At 45.3% G+C, this 12,541-nt stretch overlaps 1 protein-coding gene across 2 annotated transcripts in view; it reads left to right on the top strand.

Annotated features, from left to right (window-relative positions):
• LOC111523819 (zinc finger protein 136) overlaps window positions 1-12,541 on the top strand; it is a 32,283-nt gene that overhangs the window by 5,415 nt on the left and 14,327 nt on the right. The gene's annotated exons all lie outside the window — the stretch shown is intronic.

Here is a 12,541-nt window from a genome sequence, read left to right as displayed (position 1 = left end):
GCACTCCAGCCTGGGCGATAGAGCAAGACTCCGTCTCAAAAAAAAAAAAAAAAAACTACACAAGGGACTTTTCAAATGTTTGAAAGGTTGCACCACAATGCAGTCCCCTAGGTATGATTATTTCTAAATGATAAAATGCATAGATATTTGAGTAACAAAAAAAGTTTTCTCAAATCAAGGCTATAAAAGCTCAACAAAGGATGTAGTGTAAAAAGCAGTAAGACTGTTGTATGTGATTTCAACTATCCTAATACACGGCCTTTTAAATGAAGGACAATTGTCAAGGCTGTATAGTGTGTGCCAACGGATCTATATGAATGTCATCTTTGGCTTCCGAAGCTCCCTTCATGCCCTGTTATCACAGAGCATCAGTCATTAATACGAGATTATGAAGACCTGGCGATCCAAAGGCACAGTTCGCCACTGAATGACAAATGAGGGGAGCTGGGGCAAACGATATGCCAAATAATACAAGGATTTGCTGTCAAATTCAAGCAGTTGGAGGCTAAGAAAAATACTACACAAGACCCAATTCTCTTTCCAATTCTCATTTTTTTGGAAATGAACAATAAAAGTTATTCTATGTGAAAAAAAAAAAAAAAGAAAAGATACCACTGGGCACGGTGGCTCACGCCTGTAATCCCAGCATTTTGGGAGGCCAAGACCACCCTAAGCAATATGGAGAAACCCCGTCTCTACTAAAAAAAATACAGGCACCTGCCACCACGCCCCATCTCTACCTAAACCCTTTCTCCAAGAGGCAAAAGCATCTAAGTCTGCCCCTCAGAGACTTTCCCAATTTGTACAATTTGTTCTACAATTAAACCAATTCTATGGAAGCAAAGCCAAACTGCTAATAATGTTGAGTTTTACTCAAGCCCTATAATCCAGTTGAATGGATATGGTCACAGAAATCACTACCCCATTAACCACTCAGTCCTTTCTGTTTTGCAGAAGCAGACTTATACAAAGATACCTTTTCCATTACTTCACAGTGTTTTTTTCTTTAAATAACAAAGCCAGAAAGCCAGATAGTGACTACAAATGCCCATTCTTTTTTTTTTTTTTTTGAGATGGAGTTTCGGTCTTGCTGCCCAAGCTGGAGTGCAATGGCGCGATCTCGGCTCACTGCAACCTCTGCCTCCTGGGTTCAAGCAATTCTCCTGCCTCAGCCTCCTGAGTAGCTGGGATTATAGGCACATACCACCGTGCCCAGCCATGTATTTTTAGTAGAAACAGGGTTTCATCATGTTAGCCAGGCTGGTCCCCAACTCCTGGCCATAGGTGATCCGCCCACCATGGCCTCCCAAAGTGTTGGGATTATAGGCATGAGCCACCACACCCCGCCAAGCCCCATTTTTGACCACAGTAAAGGGGGAGAGGCTGGATATTGAGTTCTGTTAATATAAAAATTCTGGAATGAAGACATTCTGAGAGCTTCCTGGGTGGTGAACACAGTGATGTGCTGGGAGAGTGGAACTCAAGTCCTGTAGGGAAGGGAGTCCTATACTCCCTTCCCTGGAGGGTCTAGTGAATATTAGCCCTTGTGTGACTCCTCCCAGAGGACAGTTGAAGTAGAGGGCTGGGGCCTTCCAGGGGACCCCCACTTCCCTGTTCCTATACATCTTTTCCATTTCGGTATTCTTGGGTCATTTTTTTTTTTTTTGAGATGAAAGTTACACTCTTGTTTCCCAGACTGCAGTGCAATGGCACGATCTCGGCCCTCTGTAACCTCCACCTCCCGGGTTCAAGTGATTCTCCTGCCTCAGCCTCCCAAGTAGCTGGAATTACAGGTGCCTGCTACCACACCTAGCTAATTTTTTTTTGTATTTATGGTAGAGATAGGGTTTCACCATGTTGGCCACGCTGGTCTCGAACTCCTGACCTCAGGTGGTCCACCCACCTTAGCCTCCCAAAGTGCTGAGATTATAGGGGTCATCCTTTATGACAAATTGGTAAACTTGTGTTTTTCTGAGTTCTGTGAGTAGTACTAGCAAATTATTGAAAGTGAGGAGGGTTTGTGGCCAGGCACGGTGGCTCATGCCTATAATCTCAGCACTTTGGGAGGCTCAGGCGGGTGGATCATGACGTCAGGAGATCAAGACCATCCTGGCTAACACGGTGAAACCCCATCTCTGCTAAAAATACAAAAAATAAGCTGGGTGTGGTGGCGGGCGCCTGTAGTCCCAGCTACTTGGGAGGCTGAGGCAGGAGAATGGTGTGAACCCGGGAGACGGAGCTTGCAGTGAGCTGAGATCGCGCCACTGCACTCCAGCCTGGGCCAGAAAGCGAGACTCCATCTCAAAAAAAAAAAAAAAGGTCAAGTGCATTTTCCTTTAGTTCAAGTGGCAATTCATTTGCAATAAGAATCGTATGGACTTTGAGTTTTTTTTTTTTTTTTTTGAGACATGGTTTTAATCTGTCGCCCAGGCTGAATGAAGCACAGTGACTCAATTTTGGCTCACTGCCACCTCTGCCTCCTAGGCTCAAAGGATCCTCCCATCTCAGCCTCCTGAGTAGCTGGGACTAGACCCAGCTAAAATTACCACACCTGCCTTTTTTTTTTTTTTTTATTTTTTTGGGTAGAGACAGGGTTTCGCCATGTTGCCCATGCTGGTCTCAAACTCCTGTGCTCAACCAATCCACCTGCCTCAGCCTCCCAAAGTGCTGGGATTACAGGCATGAGCCACGATGTCTGGCCTCTTTTAAATTTCTCAAAAAAAAAAAAAAAAGCGCGGAGGGTTTGTTGGATTTATATGCAGTTGGTTAGAATTAACGGTGCCTCCACCCCCCACCCCCGGCCCACTGTACCACCCTGCCAGCACATCAAGGCTGGGACTGGCATCTGCAGTGGGGGCTATGTCCTGGGGTGAGCCCTGGACTTGTGGGATCTGGGCTAATGCCAGGTGATGACAGAATTGAATTACTGGATCCCCAGCTGGTGTTGGAAAGTTAGTTGATATTGAGCAGCCTCCACGCGTTTGTTGTCAGAAAAAATGACTGACATCAACTCCGAGTGAGTGGTTGCTGGTGAGAATTAAGACCCTGGAGGAGGGAGCATTTCCACACTGAGGAGGGGACAGTAGAGTGAGTAGTGCTCCGAGGATTATGTTTTCTAATTACTCAGATATTCCTCCCTCACTGCCTAGGAGGAGCCACTCTGGGCTGCATCTCTACAGTGAGAGTATCGTAAACTTTTGAATGTGGGTAAAGGTAAACAAATAAGCCTTGGGCATTTCTGGCGTGTCTCCCTGATTTCACCCTCCTTCTCTGTACCCAGAGATGACCACAGTACTGATTCTGGTTTTTTTTTTTTTTTTTTTGAAATGGAGTCTCACTCTGTTACCCAGGAGTCTGTTTACCAGGAGTCTCACTCCTGTAAACCCAGGAGTTTAATGCAACGATCTCGGCTCACTGCAAGCTCCGCCTCCGGGGTTCACACCATTCTGCTGCCTCAGCCTCCCGAGTAGCTGGGACTACAGGCACCTGCAACCACGCCCGGCTATATTTTGTATTTTTAGTTAAGACAGGGTTTCACCATGTTAGCTAGGATGGTCTCCATCTCCTGACCTCGTGATCCACCCTCCTCGGCCTCCCAAAGTGCTGGGGTTACAGGTGTGAGCCTCCGCGCGTGGCCATTTTTTTGTATTTTTAGTAGAGACAGGGTTTCACTGTGTTAGCCAGTATGGTCTCAATCTCCTGACATCGTGATCTGCCCGCCTCAGCCTCCCAAAGTGCTGGGATTACAGGCGTGAGCCACCGCGCCCGGCTTTTTTTTTTTTTTTTTTTTTGAGATAGGGTCTGGCTCTGTCACCGAGGCTAGAGTGCAATGGCACAATCTTGGCTCACTGCAGCCTCTTCCTCCTGGGTACAAGCAATTCTCCTGTCTCAGCCTCCCAAGTAGCTGGGGCTACAGGCGCACACCAGCACACCCAACTAATTTTTGTATTTTTAGTGAAAACAGGATTTCAGCATATTGGTCAGGCTGGTCTCGAACTCCTGACCTCACATGATCCACCCGCCTCGGCCTCCCAAAGTGCTAGGATTACATGGGTAAGCTACCACGCCCAGCCCTGATTCTGATTTTTTTTTTTTTTTTTTTTTTTTTTTTATTTAGTTTTGAGACAAGGTCTGGCTCTGTTGCCCAGGCTGGAGTGCAGTGCCGCAATCTTGGCTCACTGCAGCCTCTACCTTTCTGGCTCAAGCCATCCTCCCACCTCAACCTCCCGAGTAGCTGGGACTACAGACGCGCACCACCTCGCCTGGCTTATTTTTGTATTTTTGTCAGATGGGGTTTTGCCATGTTGCCCAGGCTGGTCCCTTGAGTCCTGAGCCCAAGCAATCTGTCCTCCTCAGCCTCCCAAAGTGCTGGGATTATAGGTTTGAGCCACCATGCACTGCATCTTTTATTCTTTATAGCTTTATTGTTGCTTTGTCATAGAGTTTTGCCACTTGTAAGTTTTCAGTAAGTTGATATTAACAATATGCTGAAAAGGTATTTTTGTGGTTTCTTGACCTAAATCCATTGCACACATGCTGTCTGAGGCTGTGAGTCACCCAGGTTACTAACCATTCCACCGCTTGATTTGAGTTGTTAGTATTTTACCTGTTGCCAGTGTAATTGTTATTTTTGTCTCCAAGTGCTAATGCTTCATAAATTTCTTTTTTTCTTTTTTTGGAGGTGGATCTTCCTCTGTCGCCCAGACTGAAGTGCAGTGGCACGATCATGGCTCACTGCAACCTTGGCCTCCCAGGCTCAAGCAATCCTCCCATCTCACCCTCCCAAGTAGCTGGGATTACAGGCGTGTGCTACACGCCTGACTAATGGTTGTATTTTTTTATAGAGATGGGGTCTTGCCATGTTGTCCAGGCTAATCTTGAACCCTTGGGCTCAGTACTGGGATTATAGGTGTGAACCACTGTGGCCCGCCATGCTTCATAAAATTTTTTTTTGAGACGGAGTCTCACTCTGTCGCCAGGCCAGGCTGGAGTGCAGTGGCATGATCTCAGCTCACTGCAACCCCTGCCTCCTGGGTTCAAGCGATTCTTCTGCCTCAGCCTCCCGAGTAGCTGGGTTTACAGGCTCATGCCACCACACCCAGCATTTTATTTTTTTTTTTGAGATGGAATTTCGCTGTTGTTGCCCAGGCTAGAGGGCAATGGCACAGTCTCGGCTCACCGCAACCTCTGCCTCCTGAGTTCAAGCGATTCTCCTGCCTCAGCCTCCAGAGTAGCTGGGATTATAGGCATGCACCACCACTCCTGGCTAATTTTGTATTTTTAATAGAGACGGGGTTTCTCTATGTTGGTCAGACTGGTCTCGAACTCCCGACCTCAGGTGGTCCACTCACCTCGGCCTCCCAAAGTGTTGGGATTATAGGCATGAGCCACCGCGCCTTGCCCCACCCAGCTAATTTTTTTATTTTTAGTGGAGACAGGGTTTTACCATGTTGGCCAGGATGGTCTTGATCTGTTGACCTTGTGATCCACCCACCTCAGCCTCCCAAAGTTCTGGGATTAGAGGTGTGCGCCACCACATCTGGCTGCTTTGTAAATATTTTATACATTAGAAAAAAAAATCCCTGGGATATAGCTTCTAGATAAATTCAGATTGACTTGGGAATGCCAGTGGAATATATGGAGTAACCCTCTGACCATGTATGCATGTGTATTTACTCCTTATACATAGTTCTCTTTATTTTTCTCTGTGTGATTACATGTTGCTTTTTACAGTGGGATTGAGCATTTTTTCTATGTGGACTTTCATCTTCTGTAAAATAATTTTCAGTCATCTTGTCACATTAAAGTCATTTGTATATTTATTCCTTCATTTCTTTCTTCCTTTTTTCTTTTTTTAACATGTTCTGTAGACTAATTCTTTTTCATCTGTAGGGATTGCTAATATTTTCTTGCAGGGAGTGATTTACCTTTTCACTCCATTCTACATTTTGATGGACTCTTTTTTTTGTTTGTTTGCTTTTTTGGCTGCCTTCTGCATGCACCGTCATCAAGGGTGGGGAAGGGTACTCTTCTTGATTTTTTTGTTTTTTTTTTTTTGAGACGGAGTCTCGCTCTGTCGCCCAGGCTGGAGTGCAGTGGCCGGCTCTCAGTTCACTGCAAGCTCTGCCTCCCGGGTTTATGCCATTCTCCTGCCTCAGTCTCCCGAGTAGCTGGGACTACAGGCACCTGCCACCTTGCCCGTATAGTTTTTTTGTATTTTTTAGTAGAGACGGGGTTTCACCGTGTTAGCCAGGATGATCTCGATCTCCTGACCTCGCGATCCGCCCGTCTCGGCCTCCTGAAGTGCTGGGATTATAGGCTTGAGCCACCGTGCCCGGCCACTCTTCTTGATTTTAATTGAGTTGACTTTGGCTCTTCCTTTGAGGCCTACTTAATTTTCTTGTAAAAGAACACTTTAGGAAGTATATATTTAAGGCAACTTGAATCTGTGCTCCCAGGTTAAATAAAGAACAGTCTCCCTACAGTGAAGTTGGAAAAAAATTGTAACTTATGAAAGTTTGCTACTTTAAAAAATTTTTTTAAATTTTTATTTCTTCTCTCTGTCTCAAAAAAAAAAAAAAAAAATCTCACTCTCACCCAGGCTGGAGTACAGTGGTATCATATTGGCTCACTGCAGCCTCCACCTCCTGGGGTCAAGCATTTCCAGTGCCTCAGCCTTCTAAGTAACAGGGATTACAGAAGTGAGCCACCATGCCCAGCTAATTTTTGTATTTTTAGTAGAGACAGGGTTTCTCCCTGTTGGCTAGGCTGATCTCGAATTCCTGACCTCAAATGATCTACTTGCCTAAATGTCATACCCATGACCAGGTGTCCCTCTCAACAGCACACTTGTTTATACTTGCTCTGTACAAGCAGGCACCTTGTAGCTCTTGTCTGACCATTGTCAGTTTAATCCAAGAGTAGCCACTAATCTGGTATCTATTAGTGGCTAGTGAACACTGCTACTCTGTTCCTACCAAGAGAGCCCTGATTATGATAGTAGGTAGGTTCAAACAGTAGTCAGGTGTGTCAATTAGGCAATTAGGTGAGACTCAGAGGAGACAACTCAACAAAACACAGGAAATAATAGAAGGAGTTTATTACTTAGAAATCCCAGAGGCCGGGCATGGTGGCTCACGCCTGTAACCCTAGCACTTTGGGAGACCAAGGCAGGTGGATCACGAGGTCAGGAGATTGAGACCATCCTGGCCAACATGGTAAAACTCTGTCTCTAGTAAAAATACAAAAATTAGCTGGGTGTGGTGGGGTGCACCTGTAGTTCCAGCTACTCGGGAGGCTGAGGCAGGGGAATCACTTGAACCAGGGAGTTGGAGATTGCAGTGAGCCGAGAAAGTGAGACTACTCTCCAGCCTGGTGACTGAGTGAGACTCCACCCGGAAAAAAAAAAAAAAAAAAAAAATCCCAGAGAAAGGAGGGTAGCATGCCTTGTAGGCCAGCAGGTAGGTGGAGCTATTTGTGATACATACCCTCAACCTGTCAGTGGGGCCCAAGGGAAAGAGGAAATTGCGGGCCAAATCCTTTATTGGGGTCCAGGGTGTTACCTAACCTAGCTTCTCTTTGGGAGGTTTTGGTGTGTTTAGAGGAAGGAGGCACGAGTTACATGGAGTCACACCATGACTGTCAGGCGGTCATTGCAGCATGTGGGTTCAGTCCATACGAGTGTGGGTGTCAGTGGAAGACTCAAGTAAATTGTATCTAGGTGTTCCATAGGGAGGCGATCTATAAGGCAGATGAGTGGATCAACCACATGGAGAAACTGGGAGGAAGTAGAGAACTGCAAATGGTACCAAGGGTGGTTGAGCCCTGCTTCTGGTATGAGAAAGTTAAGCCTGTATTAAAAGGAATGACAAATGCCTGGGCGTGGTGGCTCACACCTGTAATCCCAGCACTTTGGGAGGCTGAGGCAGGTGGATCATTTGGGGTCAGGAGCTCGAGACTACCCTGGCCAACATGGCAAAACCCCATCTCTACTAAAAAACACAAAAATTAGCTGGGTGTGGTGGCACATGCCTGTAATCCCAGCTATTCAGGAGGCTGAGGCAGGAGAATCTCTTGAACCTGGGAGGTGGAGGTTGCAGTGAGCCGAGATGGCAACAGTGTACTCCAGCCTAATAAGTTGGTTACTGAAGTAACATAAAATTATATGAATTCAGGATAATAGGCAAGTCTACAATTAACTGATTATTATATAGATTGTGATTTTTGTATATAACAGCTATATTTATATGTATATATGCTTTCATCCACAGTCCTTTCATAGCCTCTATTTCTTCCCAAGACAGGCCATAGAGACTAAAAATATTCTCTGATCTTCCCCTGCCTTTCTGTCTTGGGGCTGGCCATAAAGAAATTTTCTGACTTATCTTGCCTCTTTGCAGGTCTTAAGACCCCCACTTCAGAAAGGATCCTACCCTATACCCAGGAGGAAAGAATGTACACAGAGACTAAGAAGAGTGAGCAGACAGGCCTTATTGGTTTTCCCACTATTAGTATTAGTCCATACCCTCGTTGTCCAATTGCACTTCTACGAGGTGTTCCATACTTTTATCATTCCTATTGAATGATGTCTGTCCTAAAAGCCATGCTTTTATCATTCCTACTGAATGATGTCTATATAAAAGGCCCAAGAGGATGGGGTATGGGGAGCTCTGGACAGCTAAACTCAGGGAGACTTGTATTATAGGAAGGTGATCAAGAACTCATCCTCATGCCAGGAGCGAGTCATACCCTAACTCTACCGGAATGGAAGCTCCTGTGCTTGGGACCCTTGTAGATCTTGCCCTATGTATCTCTACCTGGCTATTTATTTGTAGCCTTTAAAATAGACTTTTTAATAAACTGGTAAATATGTTTTCCCGAATTTTGTGAGTTGTGTTAGCAAGTTAATTCAGCCGAAAAAGGGTGTCATGGGAACCTCAATTTGAAGGCTGTTGTCAGAAGTTCCAGAGGCCTGGTCTTGCCACTGCTGTTGGATATGTGGGGTCAGTCTCTTAGGACTGAGCCCTCAACCTGTGGCATCTGCTGCTGTCCCCAGGTAGGTAGCTTCATAATCGAATCAGTTTGGCAGATAGATACCCAGCGGCTATATGCTGCACAAATCATTACATGCCTTTTTTGTTTTGTTTTTTTGAGACGGAGTCTCACTCTGTCACCCAGGCTGGAGTGCAGTGGCCAGATCTCAGCTCACTGCAAGCTCCGCCTCCCGGGTTCACGCCATTCTCCTGCCTCAGCCTCCCGAGTAGCTGGGACTACAGGCGCTGCCACCACGCCCGACTAATTTTTTGTGTGTGTGTTTTTAGTAGAGACAGGGTTTCACCGTGTTAGCCAGGATGGTCTTGATCTCCTGACGTCGTGATCTGCCCGCCTCGGCCTCCCAAAGTGCTGGGATTACAGGCGTGAGCCACCGCGCCCGGCCTTTTTTTTTTTTTTTTTTTGGGACAGAGTTTCACTGTTGTTGCCCAGGCTGGAGTGCAGTGGCATGATCTCAGCTCACTGCAACCTCTCCCTCCCGGGTGATTTTCCTGCCTCAGCCTCCCCACACCTGGCTACTTTTTTATTTTTAGTAGAGATGGAGTTTCTCCATGTTGGTCAGGCTGGTCTTGAACTCCTGGCCTCAGGTGATCTGCCCCCCTCGGCCTCCCAAAGTGCTGAGATTACAGGTGTGGGCCACCACGTCTGGCCTATTACTTGCTTTTTGATGTGGAGAAACCCCACACATTTGGTCACAGAAGCCTTTTGTGTTGATTATTGTGGTGTGAGGAGAATAGCAGGGTGTGTTTTTTTTCACTTAGATGATATGCAGGGGGTTGAATATTCTCTTGTAGATAACCCCTGCCCCTGTGTTAAAGTATCTGTCATCTCTCTCACTGCCTGACAATGCCTGTTCTGTCACAGGTTCTTGTGCCTTAAATAGATGCCCTTGTTTCAGATTTTGCTATTTTTCATTGGTCTGTCTGTCCATCTCTCTGGTAATACCATACTCTCCTGATTACCATAGATTTCAAATCCTTGATGTATGTTAGAGAAAGAACTTTGCTATCTTAGTCATGTTTGGCTGCTGTAATAAATAACCACAGACTGGATGCCTGAAACAATAAGCATTAATTTCTTTCTTTCTTTCTTTCTTTTTTTTTTTGAGACGGAATCTTGCTCTGTTGTTCAGGCTGGAGTACAATGATGTGATCTCAGCTCACTGCAACCTCTGCCTCCCGGTTCAAGCGGTTCTCCTGCCTCAGCCTTCCGAGTAGCTGGGACTACAGGCATGCACCACCAGGCCCAGTTAATTTTTTGTATTTTTAATAGAGACAGTGTTTCGCCATGTTGACTAGCTCCAAGACAGAAAGGCGGGGTAGATTAGAGTGTATTTTTGGTGTCTATGGTCTGCCTTGCAGAGAAAAGAGAGCAAGTGAAATGAGGTCAGCCGAAGGGTAGAGAGAGAGAGATTCTGTTTTCTTTCAATTTTTTTTTTTTTTTTTTTTGAGACAGAGTCTTGCTTTGTCGCCTATGCAGTGATGCCATCTTGGCTCACTGCAACCTCCACCTCCTGGACTGAAGTGATTCTCCTGCCTCAGCCTTCTGAGTAGCTGGGATTACAGGCACTCATCACCACGCCCGGCTAATTTTTGTATTTTTAGTAGAGACAGGGTTTCGCCATGTTGACCAGGCTGGTCTCAAACTCCTTACCTCAGGTGATCTGCCTGCCTCAGCCTCCCAAAGTGCTGGGATTACAGGTGTGAGCCACTGTGCCCAGCCTTATACTTTGCTTTTTAGAGTAGTTTTAGATTCACAGCAAAATTGAGCACATAGTACAGAGTTCCCTTATGCCCCCTGTTCCCACTCAGTTAAAACCCCTCCAGCTATCAACATTCTGCACCAAAGTTGTACATTTGTTACAATTGATGAACCTATTTTGAGACATCATTGTCATCCAAAGTCTAGCCTACATTAGAATTTATTCTTGCAGTTGTACATTCTATGAGTTTTGTCACCTAACTATACAGTGACATTTCTACTATGGTGTAATACAGAGTAGTTTCATTGGCCTAAAAACCCTCTCATCCACCTATTTATCCCTCCTCCCCCCGACTTCTGGCAACCACTGATTTTTGTACTGTTTTTCTGCAGTGTTATGTAGTTTGAATTATACAGTATGTAGTCTTTTCAAAGTTGTTTCTTCCACTTAGTAATAAGCATTTGCGGGCATGTGATCATGAAATTTTTTTAAAAAAGTAATACACATTTAAGCTTTTTCCATTACCTTTTAGCTCATTTATTTTTAGTACCTCCATTGTCTGGAGGTAGCTGTTACGTATCCATTTATCTACTGTAAGGCATCTTAGTAGCTTCCAGGTTTTGAAAATTATGAATAATGCTGCTGTAAACATCTGTGTACAAGTGTTTGCCTGGACCTAAATTTTCAGCTCATTTGGATAAACTTACCTTTGGTCTGGAGGTTAAGAGACACCCCTCTGCCACATAGGGTGGGTTTTGAAGAATTCACTCTGAAAATCAAGTAAACGTGGGCTTATGATGAGGTTTGTGTAAAACCCCTCTGTGTGTATGATCTCCTGATTCAATGAGTACTTTTTTTTTTTGAGACGGAGTTTGTTGCCCAGGTGGGAGTGAAGTGACGTGATCTCGGCTCACTGCAACCTGTATCTCCCTGGTTCAAGCGATTCTCCTGCTTCAGCCTCCCAAGTAACTGGGATTACAGGCGCTTGCCACCACGCCCAGCTAATTTTTGTATTTTTAGTAGAGATAAGGTTTCACCATGTTGGCCAGGGTGGTCTCAAACTCCTGACCTCAGGTGATTCACTTGCCCCAGCCTCCCAAAGTGCTGCGATTACAGACTTGAGCCACTGGGCCCAGCCTTTCCATGAGTATTAATCTCCTTTTTTGTAACAGACCTCCTAGTGGGTGCTGCATTAAACAGAGCTGAACAAATAACCCTATCTGCCTGAAGCAGGGTGGGAGACAAGAAACAAGATATAAGTAGAATATGCAGTGTGTCAGGTGGTGCTTAGTCCTAAGGACAGAGAGAGAAAGCTGGGAAGGAGTGGAGAGGCCTGGGCTGTGTTTGTCTCTGCAAGCACCTGTTTATGTCTCTGAAGTGTTATCTCTGAGGATTTGTGTGTCTGCCTGGGTGTATCCACCTATATGTGCAGTGACAAAATGTGAGTGATTTTGTATGTCTGATGGGGAGACAGAGGCTATGTTTGTATGCCCTTTAAAATCTGGAATGCTTTTATTTCATTTTCTTGCCTGATTGCCCTGGTAGCACCTCTTTTAGCATGTTGAATAGCTGTGTCAAAAACAGACATCCTTGTCTTGTAGTTGATCTTAGGGGGAAGCATTCAGTGTCACCATCAGTATGATGTTATAGTGAGGTTTTCTTGGATACCTTATTTCAGGTTAAAGAAGATCGCTTCCATTTCCAGTTTGCTGAGTGTTTTCATAGTGGAAGAGGTATTGAAAGAATATTGACCTTTGTCAAATGTTTTTTTTTTTTTTTTTTTTTTTT

This window comes from Piliocolobus tephrosceles, chromosome 21, assembly GCF_002776525.5.
Source record: "Piliocolobus tephrosceles isolate RC106 chromosome 21, ASM277652v3, whole genome shotgun sequence".
Lineage (NCBI taxonomy): Eukaryota > Metazoa > Chordata > Mammalia > Primates > Cercopithecidae > Piliocolobus > Piliocolobus tephrosceles.
Note: the sequence above shows the minus strand (reverse complement) of the source record. Positions and strands in the feature narration are given on the sequence as shown.